We start from the raw sequence: 13,099 nt of genomic DNA, 5'->3' as shown, positions 1-13,099 counted from the left end.
TCTACCTGGCCTACTACCCTTTCCTACAGTGAAAAGGTCTCCAAAAACTTTAAAAAATTACAAAGTGAATGTCTCCTCCTGAATGCCCAGCCTCGTGCTCTCCTATATTTTGAATTTCACATCCTAGTCTTTTTAAAGAATGAGTAACTGATGTCCCTGATTTTTCCAGATAACACTGAATAGGCAAAGAAAAAAAAGAAAAGGGTATTTGTGAAATAATTACAAGTTATTTGCAATCAAGCTGTTCTGTACTATTCACTGAGGCTAAAAGTTATTGTCAGTTGGCACAAGTCTGGAAAGGCAGAAAAAGCAAGGCTTTGGATAATTAAGGAAAGAATAGTCAATTTGAATCATCCTCCTTTTACAGGAAAACTGATGTGCTGAGTGCAAATGGAGGCAAACGAAAATCTCATAGTAACTTCTTTTAGGTTACTCTCTGAGTACCCATCTAGAAAAATATCCTTGAACTAATACGACCAGGCACAAGGGGCCAGATCTCTGGCACTACATGGGTTTAAGTTAAAGAAGTTCCAGTGGAAGAGGCTCCGAGGACAGAGAGGTGGGAGGATTACTGGGGAAAGATCCTCACACCCACACATGCAATGAGTATTTTCAAAGTTCTGGTTCATTCTGAAGTCTGCAATATGCAAAACAGATTTTGCAACCAGAGTTACAGTGACAATAAAAATTTCTGTGACTCTATATACTCTGAAGGAATTCTAGATAGAGAAAGGCAATTGGTATGGAAATTTCTCTACCACAAGCATCATTAGGGAAGAGTGTGCAAACAGAACTACTGAATCATGCATGCAGACAAATTAATTTATGAAGTCTATGTGCTTGTTTGTTGGTGTCTCTCGTGAAGGAACCTATATAGAGCTGAAGCACTGGGGGGTTAAACATGTTCACAGCAGAGTACAGTAAAACAGCCACAGAGCAAAAACATCAGCCCTTCTAGTTTATAGCAGCATTTATGGAGCCTTGACTGCCATTGTGAAAATCAAACCTGAAGAGTTTGCTGGTTTACTGTAAATTAACTGCTATTGCTCTATTCTTGTAGCTCCCCACAAACTGACTGCATTTCACAATGAGAATGATGGGTGACATCAGCCTTCCCCACCCTCCAAATCAGCATTTTTGCTATGGTGCAGTTCTCATGGAGCTGCACTAGCTGCCCCTTCTCCCTCTCTGCAGCTATGCTGTAGCTTTTCCCTGAATATCACACGGAGAATGGTGAGGCTCTGTATTTGCTCTCAGTTTCTACAGGCTGTGCCATGGGATGGCTGCAAATGCAGCAACATTTCTGTTGGCCTGTGGAAAGAAAAAAATCTCTCCTCTGTCCAGAAAGGGAAGCTTCTGGGGATGCGTGAAGAGCTGAGTCCCATTAACACATGCTTTAGACATGTACATCACATGAACTTGGTGTGTAGAGGACACCACTGATACCAGTGAGCCTCTGAGGGGTGAGCTGCTTATCTCGGTGTTACCTGCTGCCCAAAGGCACTGAAGGTCCCAGCGGTATCAGCTCCTGTAAACAGAGGCAGACTCCAGTCTGAATGCAGCTCCTGGCTTCATAGGAACACCACTGCTATTGATTACTAGCTGTGACAGCTGAGGGCAACCATGTGGGAAATCATTTGCTGAACTTTCATGAACTTCTTGGAGAAGGTACAGCACACAGGCTTTCTGACCCAGTGCTTACAGACACACTGAACGAAACAAATCTCTGCAAGACTTCCTGGCTCTGGGGGATTTCTAAAACCAGGACATGCGCCCAAATAGTGGACTCCAACATTATTTGCTGGAGAAATGGTAAAGAAAGAAATCAAGGTAGAGAAAGAACAAATGCTAAATGAAATGAAGTAACTTCAACTCACCTACTTTTTTTATCTAGACAAATAGTCTGTATTTGCTCACTTGATTTGTTGTTTTGGTTCACAACCAACCAGACCAGAACACTAGCAATTACTATATGCAAAGACTTGAATAATTTACCCAGAGATGAGACTCTTCATTTTTCAGATCCACAGCAATGCCTATCTTCTATTTACAGCTAACATAAGTAGGTCAAACGCATTATTTGCTTATATAAGTAACAATCTGTTTGCCGAGCTTCTAAAATAATTGCAGCCCATTAAATCAAACTGGCAGGCCTACCAAGGTGGTCTTGTGTAGAACACTGAGCTCGTGGGGACTTCAACGGGAGATGTGCTGTGTCCAGCTATTCCACAGGCACAGCAGCTGCACACAGGCTCCTGTGCCTCCTTGGCACCTGAACCAGCGACAAGGAACCAACAGATTTCAGCAACCTCCTCTCCCCCAGAAACTCAGTGGGCTCTGTACAGTTCTTTCCTTGAGGTAGTTGTACAAAGAGCCTCTTGCTGCCACTGACTGACATATCCGGCAGGGCCTTCCGCCACCACTGAGTTCACATTTCAAAACAAAGCACTAAGGCTGATGGCCAGGGTCAGATGAGTCACCACAGCAGGAGTATCAGAAAGCAAATGAGCCACAATGAACAAGAGTTCAGTGAAAGGAGCACTCTTTCCTCCACCAAACAGCCACAAACTGACCCTGCAGAATGGGAGAATATGATGACAGCCAAGTGGGCTGCCAGAGCAGCTCAGAGGCAGGCAGCATTGCCTGGAGTTGTAATAGCAATAGCACTATGGTCAGAGGCTGAGTGGTATGAAATAGACACTGTAATCACCTTTAGGAAAAATGCCTCCCAATTATTAATTTTACTTCCATTTCCATAGGGGTGACTCCTCTCTCCTCCTCAACTCTAAATAAAGTGTTGACAAAATTACAGACAGGCCACACTTTATCAGCTGCCTCACACTCAGAGCTTCTCTGCATGCCTGGCTTCTATCATTTCATCTTCCATTTATTTGCAGATAGTGTAGTGAAACTAGTAGAGCCTGTAATAGTGTTATCTACAAGGGTCAAGCAGATGGGCCTAATCCCCATAAATTCACTTGGTATAACTGCAGTGGACAGTGCCATTTTGACAGTGCTGTATGCTTGCTGTATGCTTGTTCCAAACAAGCTTTAGGAGAACCATCTCCTGTTTCAAATGTCAGGCTTGACCTCATTGTTCCACCTGAGAAGCAAGACGGAGGATGAAACGGCAAAGATGGAGCACAAAAAGGAAAGAGAAAGCAGACATTATTGCTACAACCTAGTGTTTACAGCCTATTTCATTTTGTTGTTTCTCAGAAGTGAAGCTCTGTGCACTGAGGCACCGTCTATGGCAGAGCACAGCTCAGAACAGCCTGAGCTCTGTGGGGGTTGTTACACACCATCACCGGGACTGTCTGTTCTGTAAACCCATGGCATTCAGCATTTCAGAGCTGCACCATAATGGCAGCTCAGATTTTGTCATCCTTATTCACACTATGCAGCATCAGTTATACCAACAGGAGGTTGGGAAAGGGAACTCGAGCAGTTCCTACACTAAGTAACGGCTTGAAGTCTTGGTTTCCACAGTGAAACCAAGCCCTGAGTTCACAAATGAAACCCTGCCAGGTGTGTGGAATTTAACATTAACAAGGACAGTGTTTTTCACATATTCCCTTCTCCATTCAAAAGCCTCTTTCTACAGTGCTTCTCACAAAAGCAATGTCCCATCAGCTCAAGTTTTCAATGTGAGCAGAAACACTCTCATCATAAGCTGATTGCAAATTACCTCACTAAACAAAGCTTTTGTCACTATCTCTGTGTTACAAAGGAGGAATCTGTGACACTGAGGGACAAATCAAATGCTCATGGTCATCTGAGCCAGTGGCTGTTCCTCCACTTACACCCCTGGGAGATGATGCTTAGTATTATTTTACACAAGTCTCCATTTGGCATAACACTTACTGACATGCAAGCATGCATTTGCAGAACTAGGATCATTTGGCAATGAGTCACTGCAGATACTTGGCCACACCACCAGTAAAAATTATTTCACCTTTAATAGAAAAGAACAATTTCAGAATCATAGAACATTTTGAGTTTTCATGCCTTTGCTTGCAAACATTCATAATTAAGAAAATAAACAGGCTAGACATATTATCAAACTTTTGCATCCACATAATTCGATAGCTTCAAGTTTGTGCTTGGCGCACTTTCCTATGTTTGTTTTTTTGGTTGTGGATTTTTTCTTTTAATCAAAAGGTTACTTACCATCCTATTCACCACAATTCAAGTATTAAGAGACTTCTATTGTCATAAGAAAAATCCTAATCTCATTGAAACAGAGACTTCTGGCATCACCCCAGTGATTCTATGGCAAGGTTTATAGCCAGTGCAACCTTTGGTATTCTACCAAGAGGAAATGGGAGAGAGCTCCATTTACAGCCATGCATGGAGGGGAGAATGCCAGCAATCTCCTTAATCCCACAAAACTCTGTTAGGGCCAACAACCCAGAGGTAATACTGCTCCCAAAACAGAGTTGGGTTTTTCCACGCATCTTTATGCTCAGAGAGTCCTGTACTTGTAGTACAGGCTTGGTTTTACTAGGAAGCATAAGGGGAGGTATAATTCTTCAATTTTTATACACAAATGGGCTGTGAACTTGAAGATGGAGTATTGATGATTATCTCAGAGACACGATGGAAGTCATGGCAAATATTATACCACTGCACTGGAAATAGATATTAAGCTATGCCTCTTGCTGATACCAAGTACACCATGCTCCATCTTTTTACCTGATCCATCTTTTTACAGCCTTTCCCCTCCCTGAACTAGCAGCCAGCTACAAATCACATCAGACTTTGGGGTATGCGCTTCTTGTTTGACATGCCAGTGGTTTAAAGTTATGGCCACTAAAATTAGCATCAAAATTAAGCATGCATACTTTTATTTCTTCCCCTTTTGTATCTATGAAAAGCCCAGGCTGGTACACTGTGACCTCCAGGCAAGTTGATGGCACTGCAGAAAGGAAGCTGTGCTCTGTGGAGCTGTCAGTGATGTGCACGTTACCCCAGCATAGCACTGTTTGTACACGGATGGACGGAAAAGCATGAAGTGCCAAACACAGTCGCAGCATGTCAGGCATATGTTGCCCGATGTCATCTAGCATTAAGCCAAGTGGAAGAGATGAAAACAGCAAACCACTGCACCAATGAAGACTGCTATATTCAAACAGTCATTAGAAAGAAATTACCAATGAAACAGAGGCTGGCCATGACAGGATCTCACCTGGAGCTAGACTTGAATCTCTTGGGATGTGATTCTGTAAGCACTGTGAATTCCCAGTAAAGCCTGTGTGAGTGCAGGCGGCACAAAATGCTTCCAGAGCTCAGTCATGCTTCACTCCATGAGGATTTGTCTCATTTGCTTGTTAAAGTGAGAACAGAATTAGGGTGCCAGTTAAAAATAAGGTAAGACAAAGAGGTGGAAATCCAACGTATTTGCTATAGAATAAAAAGTTTTGTTTTGTGGGGTTTTTTTTCCTTTAGTTCCAAATGAATTTTGCCAGGCATATCTATTATCACAGACCAGCTCTGAGAGTAAACAGGGGCTTTAGGATTTCGGTCTGATCCTTCAAGCCCTTACTCATTTGTCCACAATGCCTTTAACAGACAAACATGTCAAAGACTATATGCAAAACAGAAATGTAGGAGTATTCTCAGATTGTTATTTTTGCAATTTCAGAGGCACTTCATTTTACTTAACAATTCGTGATGTGCTGTCAAAATAAGGCAAGAGAATTAACCTGGATTTCTCCTCCCCTCCTCTCCTGGCCTTGACTTCAGAGCCATTCAGTGAAGCAAAATAATGCAAGAATCTAGTATTTCATAGTATTTCAGCAAATAACATTTCAGTATTATGGTCCCCTGAGGTATAAACAAAATAAAAAATGAAATAAAGTCACAAATATGATGACGTACAGTGACCTGCTGACAATGAATGGATTTATTGATATTATAACCTTACAGTGACATAGGGTCTGTCTATCGAGGCTGCAAATTAACCATGCAGTGAACAAGACCACCCACACTTTAGCTTTCTTCAGAGACTCCCTCTTCATTCTGGTCTTTCTGGCAGAGATTATTGTTTCAGACACCTCAAAGAGCACATCTGGAGTACTTCCAGGGCTAGGTTGGCTCTAAAAGCAGCCTAGTGACTTTCATATGATGTGGAACCTGTGCTAATACCCTCTCCTAGATCCCAGATGACTGCATCAATAAGTGGCTCACATTTCCTTGCCTTGTTGGCATGTCCAGGGGCTACAATGACCTGTAAAGTCAGAGGACAGCAGCCTGAGAAAATCTCCAGTACAGTATGTCTATGTCTGTGTTATGCCCAACACTGCTCTAAGGTTGCTGAGATGGTTTTGCTAATTCCAGGGCAGAATGATGTGAATTCTCCAGGAGTTTGGACCTGGGCTTGTGACCAGGCTTATAAACTCTCCTGAACCCTGAAGCAGTGGGGCTCTGCACTGAGAGTGCAGAAAAGCCCACACGCTCACAGCAGGAGTCACAAATGTTTAGCAGAGCTTGCCGGCCTCAGCTTAGGGCAGGCAGCTTCTCCTGGACTGGCTGCATTTGCAGTTAATCTGGTAAATCAGCAAAACTCTCCCTGAACTCGCATTATTAAGGCTTTTCCATTATCAAGAACATCACAGCTTCCATCACCCTTTGAGAGCAGAGCAATAGCTGTACTGCAGGGGAGCTGGACATTTAATTTTGGGCTTTTTTAAGCCAGGTACAGAGTCTCAGCAAATGAGCAATATCCTATCGTGAAATGAGCAAGGAGGAATATATAAAGCAACATTGTTAAATTAAGAAGAATAAAAGAAAAGTCACTAAGTACACAGGACAGACTAGCAGAACACAGCTAAAGTGCCAACTGCCAAGTCCTGGGCAATGTGTGACCCCCAAGTGGGTGACAGAGCTTCGTGTATTTTACCAGTGCCTGGTTTCTTTTCTGTTCAATGCTTGCAGCTTCCATTAATGTTAATGAGTATGCATATGTGCCTCGAGGGTAAGAACATATTCCCTCTGTGGCTTCAAAACTTGTTTATAAATCCCTCCAAAAATCACATTGTGTTCATTGCTCTGCACAGAAAGCTATTATAACAGTTATAAGAGCTGCTGCATTCATTCCCTCCTTTCCCTTTGCCCTTGCTTATCTGAGGAATGAGAAAACAGACCCAGAAAGATGAAGGGCTGAAGGAGGTGTTGCAGGGAAGTAAACCAGCTCTGGGAGCTGCAATCCAAAATCCGATTCGCTGCAGGGAGGGGCAAATTGAAATCTCGGCAAAAGCAGACAAAAACAAACCCCAAAGCACTGAAAAATTATTCCCACCACCAACACCCCAAAAAGCAAAGGCTTTGAAAATCTCTAAGCTATAAAATACTAGAGAACAGACCAAAATCTTTACCATGTTCTACCTGCTTGAATGCAGGTCAACGCAAGGTGCTTCAGTAGCCAAAGTGGCCAAATACAGAAAGAGGTGCCGCTGGGCTGAGTCCCAAGGCAAAGTCAGGCCAGCGCAGCCCTCCACCCTTCTGATCCCTGTGGCAGCAAGGAAGGGCTGAGCAAAGGGAAAGACATGCCAGGGTTCCATTTGGAGCTGCAGGGCTCTGACACTCCTGAAGGCACCATATCCATCCCCATGCCACTGGACACACAGGGCACACACTTCTCTGGAGTCAGGCATGGTAGCTGAGAGCCAACTTTACCTCACTCTACTGACAACAAGGCTTGTAATTCCTGACTTTTCTGGCTTTGACTTTTCCTTTCATCAGTGCCAGCCCTTCTCCCAACGTGCACAGTTTTGAGTTAAGCTCTCTCAAGCCTCACAGGCTGCAAGGGATATAGTACAGCATACATACAATTATGGGTAAGGCAGCACTGAGATCAAGAATCAGATTAAGGTATGTGGAGGAAAACACACTGCTTTACACACGGCTCAATACCAGCTCACATTATACTCATACAGCTAATGGGAACCAAGCTGCAGCTTCCCACAGGGGAAAAAACTGTGCTCAAAACACAGTGCAGGCTGTAGGAAAGAGGAAAATGAGCTGTAAAACATACAGTGCACAGTATGCAAGCACTGAGGCCTCTCAGGCACAATGACCCACTGCAGCTCAAACTGAGCATCTGGCTGAGGAACCTGTGCCCTGGGAGGATGCCTTGGAGCCAGAGCTCAAGAGGCAGCACATCCTGTGCTGCCCTGCCATGCTGCCCTTCCTGTTCCCAGGCCCACGCCCCAGCACTGCAGCAGCACTGCAGGCCACAGTGCTGCTGCAGTGACAAGTGGCCCTCGCTGCGAGGGAGCTCGTTACAAGAGCCATGGCACAAGTCTCATGCTCACTGCACAGGGCTCTGACAGACTGCACTGCAGGATGTTGCTCGCCAGACCTGCCTCCCCACTCCTCTGCCACAGCTCCTGTCACAGGGTGCAGCAGCACCTGTGCCTCAAAGACATGTCCCTAAAACTCTGCATTGTGCTGTGTCAGCGCTGGGCTGTCATGTTAGCAGGAGGCCAAGCAGATAGCCCAGAGGAGTAGCATCTTAAACTGCCCACAGGTCAACCCACCAGAACTCATCTGTCAGTCCCTTTAGTCTCACTAGGTCTGAATAGGGCTCATTAAGGATACTTCTTCCTTTGGTAGGCATGGATGAAAAGATCTGGGAATAAGATCTGGCTATAAGGAAGGACATGTCATGGTTACCGCAGAGGACACTATTTCAAAGTTCAGGTGAAATACATTATTCGCTAAGGTAGGAAATAAAAGGAAACCAGCTCCATGCAAAACCAGAAGCAGCACTAAATCCCTTTAACCCAAACTCTGCTTAATGAGAGTAGCACAAATTCAAATTTACAGTGAAGATCCATCAGTCTAGCTGAGAGAAAACTAGATTTATGAGAGAGACCAGCTGGACTGCAACCCCGGTTACAGTTATTGTAATTGCTTTTCTCCAGAGAAAAATTTTCCTTACAAGTTGCCCACCTTTAGAAAGCTGAGCTCACTGCAAGGGCTTAGAAGGCAGCAGCAAGAAGGATATCTTATTCCCCAAGACACTTGGAAGAAAAACACTAAACAAATTGAGTGGGTTCAAGAGGTGGGTCCCCTGCAAATATTTTCCCACATCAGAGATAAATTTTCCTTTGGCTCTGGCAGCAGCAGAATTACAACCATGAATAGCATTTTGAAAATGCTACTCTGAGTTTTTTACTCGTATCTGTGTGCACATGTTTGTATGTACATGTAAGTATATAGAACCTGCATTTTCTTTACACAGGTGTATATTATAAATACATAAATTAAATCGTATCATTAAATTATATATTTTATGTGTATTTCTTTATATAATGTATTACTCCATATTAATAAGCAGAATTTTAACAAAAAATTAACTTTCAAAAATGCAGTTCACGTATATGTCTCCATTTTTATTTGCACTGCAGCAGATCTGCAAACTGTTCCTGTTGACATGCAGTGATCATATCAAAAAACACTGCTTGAGGCTGGTTACATCAGCCAATAATACTGTTTTATTACTTCCTTTTTCTGTAAGATTGAGCACTGAAAACAAATCAATTAATTACACTCCTGCATTTTCTCAATAAAGAGCCTTTCAGGATCAAGATTAGATATGCCTTCCACGCTGAAATGTTATTTTAAATTACCCTTTTCAGTTCACTTCTCACTTCCAATGTGTGATGCATGGGGCACAGCTCCATTTGTTTGCTGTTCCTACCAGAGCTTGAAAACTCTGAAGAAAAGACAACCCACATTTTTAAAAACCACTTTCTAGAAATCTGTCACAGAGGAGAAATGCAGTGGGTGGAAGGCATTCAGTGCGTGCATATGAGAGGCAGTCAGAAGAGTAAAAAATGGAATATTAAAGCACAAGAAGGGACACAAAGTATGGGAACACAGCAACGAAGCTAAAGTCAAGTTAAGGAGAGTGATGCCTTCAGGCTGGAGAGTGCTCTTTCAGGCAGAGCCAAGATGGGCTGGGATGAACCAAACAAACCCAAGTGTTGCCACGCTGCTGCACAACGAGACAGGGCAAATACTTGTCACTGCAACTTAAGGGAAGATTCTCACACTCCCAAAATTATGGAATCCAGAGCACTTATAGGAAAAGTGCACAGAATCAGTGTGGGTGTTACTGCTGCTATTTGTGCTTCAAGAGGAAAAGGTCTTTCAAGCTCATGACCAAATTTCTTCTGCACCTTCTGCACTAAAGTCAGACTCATACTCAAACCAATCTAATGTTATGGCAGATATTATGATGGGATAAATTCAATATTTTGATTTCACCATGACAGAAAAGTGTATCAAAGTTACTGTAAGTAACTGCTTTTGTTTGTATAAACAGGATCACTATCAAAAACCAAAAAGTAAACATGTTTAATAAAAATGAGTGGTGAGGCTGTCCCTGGTTGTCTAGAAAATGTAGCAAATTCCTTTTCAAAGTAGCCACAGGGTCAGACAATAGACATTATAGTCTGAATTATTCTGCACAGCCATAAAAAAATTGAGCTGGGAACAATTTTGTGACAACTCCTTTGTAGAGATTCCACGGTAGTTGATGGAGAAACAATAGGGCTTTTCATTATTCTTTTCCATAGTTCCTGGAAAAGGCTGTAGTCATTCAGCCTGCAAATACCACAAGTACATACAAATACGTAAGACATATGCATATACAAATATTTGGGTGCAATATGGACAACAGTGTCTGAAAGTTAAATCTGCCTGCTCTTGAACTTGAGCTTTCAAAGACCTCCGAAAGACCACATGAATATTGTATCCTATGGACTTTCTCACCTGAAATTGGGAAGATGCAGATTTACGGTATCTTGAATTCAAAGTTTGCTGCTAGAATGAGGACTGCTACACAGGTGAAAACATAACCAGTGGCCCACAAAAAATCAGACTAGTAGAATCAGAGGATTCCTTGAGCAAAACTTTAGATACTAAATTTGCTGGGAATTAATTTTAGAGCAACAGTAATAATTTCATATTCAGTGACAAAGCTTGTCTAATATTTCTATCAGTCAATACCGCAGATAATGAACTTTGACTTTCATCTGTTCTGCTCATCTTTAGATGTTCTCATCAATGTATGACCATAGTTTTTATATAAATATTCCTGTATTAGCTAGATTACTGTGAAAATTCACCAAGACAAACATGTTGCACAGGAGTGCACAGGTGATAACAAAGGATCTCCTAGTGAGAGCAAAACATCTTCTAAATACAGTCTGTTCATCTAAATACCATATTGTACCACCCTTGAGTATATCTGTGTTAAAAATTTGACTGCTTCCTTAAAAAAACCAAAACAAACCAAAAAACCCCTACAATCTCATCTTTCTATGAATTAACTCTTTGGTGAAACCCCAGCGGACACAGAAGCAGGGCAGACATTCCAAACATTTGAAAACAACAGTGTGATTAAAGGGTTCTGTCAATTGAAAACCTCCAGGAACTTTTTCATTTTAGCCTGAAAGTGCCCATTGCTGCTCTATATGCAAAGCAGCAGAATGAATATAATACATGTCATAAAATAAACATCATAGAGATCCTTAATGTTCCATGAAGGCATTTATTCACACTGAAAGGTAACATTTAGGTATTGTCTTTTATGCTAGAGATGGAGTATTACTCATTCATCAGTTCTTTCCAGAGATCTTACTATGAATATTCAGCTCCTGATTACAATAATGAATGCAAGGTGCTCTGCAATACTTAGACTCTGGTACAGTACCACTGTCATACAGATGAACCAGAGTGAGCGAGGCTGCAGTACCACACATGTCACTCATAACCTCAAGTGATGGGATAGATCAAGCTCAACCTGCATGGAGTGGAGGAGGAAAAATGTCTTTGGAAACAGAACTGTCAACCAATTTCAAACTTTCAAATCTGTCAGAAGGGACATGACTACATATTCCTTCCTTGGACTCAAATATCAGATGAAGATGAGGGAAAAGAAACAAAATTTCAAGAACCTTCCAGAATGACAATAATGTTGAAGAAAACTTAGCTCTGTGAGGACAAAGGCTGCTTAAAGGGTCTGCCATAACTTCCTTGAGGCTGGCAAAATATTTGGATGTATTTCAATTATCATTATCATTGTTATTATTGTTACTTCAAGTCTGTCAAGTTCGTTTAGTTCTCAAAAAATGAGGAAACGGGTGGGATATGGATGTAAAACAGACTCCATTCCTAATCATCCTAGAGATAGTGCCAAGGTCACCTATACTGAACAGCATAATGTACTGTGTGACCCAAAGCACACTTGCAGGAATAGTCATTAAACAAGTTAGAAATCATTAAACCCTTTCCTACTGCCCTGTCTGCAAAACAAACTTCATCTAGTCTTCGTGATTCTGGTTGGGCAGATTCAGGAAGAAAGAGTGCTAAGAAATATATGAAAGAATTATAAAAAGACTTTAAAATGTAGTATTCTTTAAAAGAAGTTTTGAGTAACATAAGAACTCCTGCCTTTCACCTCAGAGCATATCAGACCAAGAAGTTTGGCTCTTTTGATATTAAATTAAAATTTGAAAGACTTTCTGACATGAGAATTTAAATCTCAAAGTTAAATGATTTTTGTGTAGGCTTTGGTCCAGTAAAACTGTGGAAAGCTGCTTTTGTTAAGGACAGCTACTTAATGCTTGCATTTGTCATGTTAGTCTGCATGGACTTGATGTCATGGTTGCTGAAGAGGACAAGCTATGGAAGTAATGAAAAATGTCATATGCAAAATAACTACCAACAGCATAAATAAATCCACAGCTTTGTTCAGCACTTGTGCTCAACCTCACAATCATAGACATATGTGTAACCATGATTTACACATTCATTAGCATCTTTGTTATCACTGACAACTTTTTTTAATCAGATTTGCTTAAAAGGGGTCATAGCAGGAATGTAGCTAACAAGTACTTCTGGCCACACCACCAAGCAAAGGGATATACACAAGGAGGACAATGTGCTGCATGGAATGTCAAAACTGATGTGTAACACAGCAGTGAGAGACACCACCACTGATCAAAACCATTTGTCCTTAAGGGTTCTTTCCTACAGTTCACACTGTGAAGCAGAGTCATCCTGATCTCTCCTAGGAGGGAGTACA

General features: G+C 41.9%; 1 protein-coding gene across 7 annotated transcripts in view; it reads right to left on the bottom strand.

The window, feature by feature from the left end:
* NYAP2 (neuronal tyrosine-phosphorylated phosphoinositide-3-kinase adaptor 2) overlaps positions 1-13,099 on the bottom strand; it is a 136,429-nt gene that overhangs the window by 35,272 nt on the left and 88,058 nt on the right. The window lies entirely within an intron of this gene.

The sequence above is a fragment of the Aphelocoma coerulescens genome, chromosome 9 (genome assembly GCF_041296385.1).
Source record: "Aphelocoma coerulescens isolate FSJ_1873_10779 chromosome 9, UR_Acoe_1.0, whole genome shotgun sequence".
Taxonomy (NCBI): Eukaryota; Metazoa; Chordata; class Aves; order Passeriformes; family Corvidae; genus Aphelocoma; species Aphelocoma coerulescens.
This window is presented reverse-complemented; position numbering and strand designations above follow the sequence as displayed.